The sequence below is a fragment of the Dipodomys merriami genome, unplaced genomic scaffold, assembly GCF_024711535.1.
Source record: "Dipodomys merriami isolate MVZ:Mamm:240054 unplaced genomic scaffold, mDipMer1.0.p SCAF_1311, whole genome shotgun sequence".
Classification (NCBI taxonomy): Eukaryota; Metazoa; Chordata; class Mammalia; order Rodentia; family Heteromyidae; genus Dipodomys; species Dipodomys merriami.
The window spans coordinates 90,275-98,603 of record NW_027202618.1 but is presented as its reverse complement, the minus strand read 5'-3'; the positions used below and the strand labels follow the sequence as shown (position 1 = coordinate 98,603).

At 40.2% G+C, this 8,329-nt stretch overlaps 1 long non-coding RNA gene across 1 annotated transcript in view; it reads right to left on the bottom strand.

The window, feature by feature from the left end:
• Positions 1 to 994: 994 nt before the first annotated feature.
• The window catches only part of LOC138825008 (uncharacterized), a 95,557-nt gene continuing 88,222 nt past the window's right edge, over positions 995 to 8,329 (bottom strand). Inside the window, exon 3 of the long non-coding RNA XR_011371274.1 lies at positions 995 to 2,339. This is a non-coding gene — a long non-coding RNA (uncharacterized lncRNA). The remainder of the gene's footprint in view (positions 2,340 to 8,329) is intronic.

Sequence of the window (8,329 nt, the reverse complement as noted above, 5' to 3'; positions counted from 1 at the left end):
AATGAGGTGGACTGTATACTCTCAACCAAAGAGCAATGATCACCCACTGCAATTTTTCTCAGTGGGTAAACCCTCCCATGTATTTTACTGACTTAACTTCTATTTTGTGCTTTACAATTATTGGAGAGGTCACATTATGTCTACATACAATGCTGTAGCAGCCTTAGCTGACTTTCAGTTGTACCTCCATTCTTACGATCATGGTCAGCTCTGTAGCTGTAATCACATATTTAGTGGACATTTGATCTTGTCAAACCCTGATTTAAAATCCAGCTTTCACGTCTCATTGTCACAGTGTTAAAGATATCCCTCCTGTAGATTTATTTTATCTCCTTGTATTCCAGACACTGCCTTAGATGTTAGATTTTAAAGTAGAATTTTTGTACATTTTTATTGTAAAAATACTGTACAGAGGGGTCACAGTTAAATGACCAGGGTAATGAGTACATTTCCTATGGAGCATTGTTGCCTCGTCTTTTGTTTTTTCCCCTACGATCCCTTCCCTCCCACCTCCACAGCTACTCCCTCCCTCCCCCTCACCAGTTTTAAAGTTCATTTTCAATGGAGTGTCTTATACATCTCATTGTTACAAAAGGTCAACCTATATCCCTATTTAAGCAGTTACTTAATATCATCTTATATGGTCATATATCCATAGATTTTGACCTTTTCTGCTTCTCCTAGAAAGAAGTAGAAATTTGACTTTGCATTTGATCTGTTGAGGTATAGTGATGCCTGATGAACTGCATATATATATATATATATATACATATACATATATATAAATAATGTTAATAATGTGATATTTTGACATATATTTGTTTAATTTTACAATTGAGGAAGTAAATACATATCACTTACAAAACTTTTCATGCTGGAAGTGGCACAGTAGCTCATGTGGTAGAGCGCTCGCCTTGAGCAGAAGAGCTGAGGGACAGCGCCCAGGCCCAGAGTTCAAGCCCCACAACCGACAAAAAAAAAAAAAAAGAAAAAAAGACTTTTCATGCACTTTCGTATTGTTTTATTTTACAATTGAGGAAGCAAATGTACATCATTTACAAAATTGCTTTCATGTACTTTGTTATTGCTTTGTTGTGAACTTCCTAAATGCCAGGCATGGCAGCACATATTCAAAGTCCCATCACTTCTGTGGCTGAGACAAGGCTGGAAAGTTCCAGGCCATCTGGGACTACAGAGAAAAAAGAGAAAAAGAACCTTCCAAAGGTTTTATTACATACTTTTTACACTTAGCCATTATGACCACCATAATGGAACTCCACTTCTTCACTAAGGACTCACAGGATGACTGCTGATGATTGGTATCTTGCCAGGTGCTCATATATGTTTGTGTATCTTCTTTGATAAAGTGTGTTTCCACCGTTTGTATTGAGGAGCTCAGAATATCAGTTCTGTCCACAACTCTGGAACAGCAGAGATGAAGGGATACCTGGCCAATGAACTGAGAAATTACAGAGAGGGAAAGGAAAGAGGGACACCAGGGGACCCAAAGGCTCACCACCAGTTTTTGGTGGTCCTGCTTAACAAACTTTTTATCCAACTTAATATAGGGGTGTGGCTAAAGTTATTTGCACAAACTAGGTCATCAATCTATCTTGTGGTTACAACCACTAACATGAGGTATACTTTGTATAAATAGTGACAATTAACTCTCTTACTGTTAGGGAGCAGAAGGGAGGAATACATATTTTAGCCATAAAATATCTTGTCTCATCTCCAAGATCTTACTATTTTAGTGTCCTAACAGCTGTATCTTAAACACACTTAAGGTAGTAACTTATAGCACTATCTTGCCTTGATGATTTGACTTTTCCAGGGTACATATCTCAGCCTTCTGAGTCTTGTTTAAGATGGCTTTCTAATCTTTTATCTCTTTCCAGATCTCACTGCTCAGCTCTAGAATCCCTCACAAGTAATCTTACAGTTGTATATTTTTGGAAAGGATTTTTTTTTCTAGGATAGGCTTCACTTTTTAAACTCTTAAGATTCCCTTTCTCTCCCTGTTCCTGTATCTTCCCCTTTGTGTGTAGGTTGTGACTGTGTGTGTGGGGTGTAGTAATGAGATTTGACTCCAGCCTTGAACTCTTGGTGTTTACACTCATGCCTGATGCTATACCATGTGAGCCAATGTTCCACTAGGCCTTTGACTGATCAATGGAACATCAATGTCTCATGGATTTGGCTACCCCAGCAACCTGTGAGCCATGGTCCTCCAATCTCAGCCTCCTGGGCATTTAGGAATAGGGATGAGCCACTGGTATCCAGATCTATTGCCAAGTGGTTTTTGGTTTTGTATTGTTGTTGTTGTGTTCATCCAAAATCTGTAAGGAAAACAAATCATTTATCATCAGGACTATTCACATAAAATATGCAGTGTTGAAAGATTAATTATGTTTGTCATCCTGTATGATTTTTATCAGTTTACAGATACAGTATGTAATTTGAATTTTTGAATTCTATTGTTGGAAACAGTTGAGTCACATATATAATTTGATTGTTCTTGATTTGGTTTTATAATGTGTTGTTTCAGAACAGAGTGTATTAAGGCTTAATTTTGCACTACTGAAACAAGACTTTTATGATTATTCAATGTCTTGTAAATTATAAGTTAATCATTTCTTGGCATCATGTGAGTGCTCGGTAGTTTCCTGTAGTCTTTCCAAGTGTTTTAGGACACAATGCCAGACACTTTTCTGAAAACATTTGAATTTACTGTTCTGACAAATATGTAAGATTGTACTTTATAAATCTCCTGGGATTTTCACTGTACTTCTCTGTACTCTCCAGTGATAAATTCATGTGACAGTTATGTTGATTTTCTCCCATGTTACATTCATCATTGCATCTTGGGAACTACTAGAATGCACTCCTGTTCTTCAGTCCATTCACGCCTTGGCCTGTATCCCTCTCACAGCAGAGAGCCATAGATTGGGAATATTGGGAATATTTCCTTTGCTGTCTTTATTTTCTAGCAATATATTAATTGAATTCACTCTCTAAAGTCTAATAATGCCTTGAAAATACTGTATTTCCATGGTTTTTTTCTTGTTATTTGGCTTCAGGGAAGAATTTAGGTCAAGCAGATTGCAAACAAGTCTCAATAAATGTTATTCATTAGATAATGTTAACTTGATGGTCTGACTGCCTGCTTCCTTTTCATTGTTTATTTTTCAATGTAGCCGTTTATTGTAGAAAATATTTCTGTGCCTATTTAATATTAATTCCTACTGTATGCAGTAATTAATTTTATTTCAACATCAACTCACAGTACCCTGTGAGTTTCTTCAGGGTATTTTTTTAGGGTACTTCACATTCTTGGATATCTTTTAACCATCAATGCGTCCAATGATAAAGGCATATTGCTTAAATCACCATTTTGATCACAAAAGGAAACCATACTGCAATCTCACTATATGGCAAGCAATTTTCTGGTTTTAAATTATTTTAGATTAAAATTGCTGTTGCAAGAATGAACATTCTGTGTATAATTTTATTATATTTTCCTAATTATTTAGTGTTAGTATATGTTCCAATATAGAAGTATAAAGTTAAAGAATTACTATTACTTTGTTTAGATTAAAATTTCTAAAATGTTCAGAGGAAAATTTCTATTTATTCACAATTTTAAGTCAATAGAGTGTCCATTATGACTAATGGAGAGAGTTTAAATTTTTGTGTTCCTTAAAGGAGTTGCTGGGTAATCAAATCCAGTGATTCATGTGTCAGTCTACTGTGTGCCTATGAGCCTGACGTGGCCTGTTGTTTTATTCTCACTCAATTAGAATAAAGAAAAATTTCAGTAGGAAGAAATTACTTGGTTAGTTTATCCAATATCTCTCATACATACAGAAATAGAATTAATTCTACACTGGCTGAAAATGGTATTCTTGCATTATTTTTATTAGTAGTTGCTGTTTTTTTATAGCCTCTCCCTTCCCCCTTGAACTCCTGCCTCTATCCTATCCCCTCTCACAAGCTCAACTTGACCCACTTCCATTCAGCCCCTCTTTTGAAACCCTGTCCTGCTACACCTGAAATCCCACCCTCAATTAACCTACACCTTAGTAGCCCTGCTATAAACTTTCAAAGCTCTGTTTGCAACCAGCCTCCTTCCTCAAATCCCTGGTCTGCTACTTGGAAATCCCTCTTCCACTCCATCTACTCTTTTCTCTGCCCCAAAGAAACATATCTCCTCCCTCAATACCCAACTTGTTCTACCCAGAACTTCACTTCCATCCGGCTCCTCCCTTGAATCCCCACCCTTATTCTCTGGATGCCCTGCCCCTACCTAACCTAGTCCCTCCAAACCCACCCTTCCCTTTAAGCCTACCCTCAACCAGCCTTCTCCCTCAAGCTCCTTAGAGGCTCCAGGGAACATTTCTCCCCTTTGCCCTTCCCCCACCCCATAACTAGCCTACTCCTACAGCCCAGACAACCCTTTCAAAGCCCTTCCCTGAACTACACTCCTCCCATGAAGCCCTGTCCTGCTACATCAAAATCCATCCGCCACCCTATATTTGCCCTTGAAGCCCTGCTTTGTTTCACTAGAAGCTACTGGCACAGCCCACCTCATCCTTGGAAAGCCCGAGTACTTCACCAGATACCTCCCTACCTTTCCATCTATTCTCTGTAAGTCCTGCCATTCTCCCCCAATAATCCAACCCTCAGCTGAGCTCCTCATCCAACCCCTAGTTGGGGTTCTCTCTGGAATCCACACTCCACTCCACAGGATACCCTGCATATAATTATCCTAAACCCTTGTAGCCTTACCACCTTCTGAAAGCCCCACCTCCAACTAGCCTCATGGCTCCAAGCCCTGCCCTTCTCCACCAGAAAATCCCACCATCCTTGCTCATTCTGGAAGGCCACATTGTTCCACTGGAAACCATTCCACCAGTTGGCCTCCTTCTGGAAGGCTTACCAGGCTTGACTGGAAGCACCTGTCCATCCCTATCCCCTTCTTTGAAGGTTTGTCTTGCCCTACTGGAAACCCTGCCCACAATAGGCTTACTCCTTAGATATCCTGCCTCCTAACACTGAAGTCCCCACTCAATCTTACTCCATCTCTCCAAGTCTTGGCTGGCCTCACCGAAAACCCCACCCTAACTAGTCCTTTGGATCCTCAACGCCCTGTCCTGACAAGGCTCATTCGTCCATTGCTGCCCCCTCCTGCTCTGCCAGAAATCCTTCCATCTTACCACATGCCAGAAAGTATGGGGTTTTCCACCAGAAATGCTGTCCTTTACTAGCCCACTTCTTCATAACACTGCTTCCCTCTCAGAGCCACACCCCTCAATAAGCTTCTCCCCGTCAGCCCAGCCTTCCTCCACCAGAAAGCCTGCATTCCATCAGCCTCTTCCCTCAAATTTCCCACCCTGCTCTACGGGAAATCCCATTTTACATATCCCATGCAGGCCCACAGCGCTCCACCAGTAACCCCTCCTCTAAGTAAACTCTGTGAGAGCTTGAGGGTCCGGGAAGTCCTGCCCCATGCTGATTCCATCTTCATGCACGCCAGGCCACTTGGGGGAGAGGGGTCAAAGGGTGGCTTGGGGGACAGGCCACCAGATGTAGCAACAGGGGTTTCTGGGCAGGGGATGGAAAGAAGGAGATGCCACAAGAGACACATGAGAAGAGACATGGCTCCTGGACCAGAGCTGTGCCCAGCTCTCCTCAGGCTTGAGGAGAATCTGGGATGGCCCGAGGAAGCTGGATCAAGGAGATATCTGGGAAATCCCAGGCTGTCAGAGAAGGCTGGAGGAAGTCCGGTCAGGCAGGGAGACCTGGGGAAGCCCTAGACAGCTGAGAGGACTGCAGAGAGCTGAGAGGCCTGTGAAATGCGGAGAGGACTACAGAGAGCCCAGAGGTTTGTGAAGAGGTGGAGAGGCCTGTGGAGAGGTAGAGAGGCTTGCAAAGTGGCCAATGGAGAGTGGAGAGGCAAGGCTTGCAAGGAGGAGGAAAAAGGAAAACAACTTGCCCCCTGGAGGTTGCAGTTGCTCCTAATTCTAGTAACCTAGGGCAGGGTTGCAGACACATTAGTAAAACACCTTTGACATCTTTAACTGTGCTTATGTGTATTTTCTCGCTCACAGGTCATTACATCTCCTCGCTTGCAGCCCCATTCTTCTCTTAGCTGGGCCTGAAAACAATATCTTCCCTGGTAATCCTGCCGTTTTCCTCTGAACATGGCTATCTCTGAACTTCCTTCCTAAAGCCTTGTCCTGTTCCACTGGAAACCCCGCCCTACAAATCCAATACTTCCTACCTCCTCCCAAATGTCTCAAAGCCCTACCCAGACTGGCCTCCACTCTCAAAACCCTGCCCTGCTCTACCACAGAGGCTGTGGCAAAGCAAGCTCCTTCCTGGAAAACTCAAGAGGGGTTGACTGGAAATCCCACACCACCTCAACCACGAAGGTCTTACCTAGTAACTGTTTTATTTCAAATGTGATTTTAAGTTGGTATACAATTCATATTACTCAACACGATAAAACAGTTTTACAAAAAGGAAACATCCAACTGTGATAGCTATTAGATGCCTTAGTCTAGTTTGGGGTTATGGTACCAGACAGATACATATTGTGTGAAGGAATTATCTTATATTGTAAAGCTTTCTTTGCAGGTATTATTAATGTTTCATAAGTGATCATTTTATTTCTAGAAAATTTATGCACATTTGTGCCCATTAACTTTAAGAATATTAGTTATTTTGGTTGAGGAAAGAGTATTAGAGTACAAAATCTGACTTTCACCTCATCTGTTTAATGAATAATTTCAGAGTTCCATTCCATACTATGTACTGGAGTTTTAATAACAGAAGTTCTCTAAATACCAGAATGAACTTTCAGATTCTTCCTTCCACTAAGGTTCCCTTTGGGAAAAAATGAATTGGGATTATACAGCTAAAATGTTAGAAATAAAAAAGTATTATTATATAATTATATAGTTATATAATTATAACAGGTGAAGAACCACCCAATGTGTCTTTCATTTTCTAACAAAAGGAACTTAAGGATATTTAACTATAGACCTTCTGAAGGCTAAAATACAAAAATATAAGATATGCCCTGTGTATTTCTGAAAACAAAACCAAAACAAGGAAAGACAATAATGAAGCAGAAGGGAATTAGGAACGTTGTGTGTGTGTTATATAACTGGAGACTGTAAGAAATACAATGAATCAGGTAAAAATACCTTTGGTCAGAATGTCTGTTTCATTGTAAATCTTACTTTTGTTAACCTCTGACTGAATATTTGTTTCAGCAGTGATATGCCCAGGAGCTGTGTGGTTAGGCAGTTTCATCATTGCAAGATCATCAGAATGCTGGTCTCCCACACACTTTACCATACCTCCTAGATATGCAATCCTGTTGGTCCAACACTTTAAGCCAGTCCTGTGTTTTATCAAAGTATGTATGTTATTGGTTTATTTAGGCTTTATTTTTGTTTATTTAGATGTCCTCTGGTCCAGGAGGAGGCATCAATAACAGTTTGTTAGTGGTGAACACATGTATGTATCCTTGGCTGAAATCTGCTCTTGTTTTATCTAGGCTGCTCCTAGAAATAAATAATGACAATTATATCTAACATGGTATAGTGTCACTATTAACGTCTATCACATGTTGACTATATGTTTTTTATATTTCTTTTTACCACTCTCTCTCTCTTTCTCCCTTCTTCCTTCTTTCTTCCCTCCTTCCTTATCTCCTTTACTTCCTTCCTTCTTTTTTCTTTCTTTCTTTCTTCCTTCCTTCTTTCCTTCCTTATCTCCTTCACTTCTTTCCTTCTTTTTTCTTTCTTTTCTTTCTTTCTTTCTTTCTTTCTTTCTTTCTTTCTTTCTTTCTTTCTTTCTTTCTTTCTTTCTTCCTTTCTCTTTTAATTTTAATTTAGATACGTTGTTTGTTAGACAGATATTCTACAAATAAGGACACATCAACAATCTTTTTTATTTACTGACTTTGCTCATACATTATCAGTTTTGTTGATGGCAAAACAGAGACTAGGCTAAGCTCATTCTTACCTTGGTCTGCCAATTAGCTGGGATCACAGAATGCATTTCAACCTGCCTGGCTTTAGGGAGATATGGAAATCTTATTACCTCCCTTCCCAGACTGATTCTGAATTGTGATCCTCTCAAATTCTACTTCTTCAGTTAACTATGTGACCTTCAATAGCCTGCCCTCTCTATAGGTGATCCAAATGAATGGTTAAAGGCAATAATAGTCTCTTTGTGCCAGTCTTGGGGGTTGAACTCTGGGTCTAGTCAATGTCTCTAGGATCTTTTGGCTTGACACTTGATCCACAGTGACACT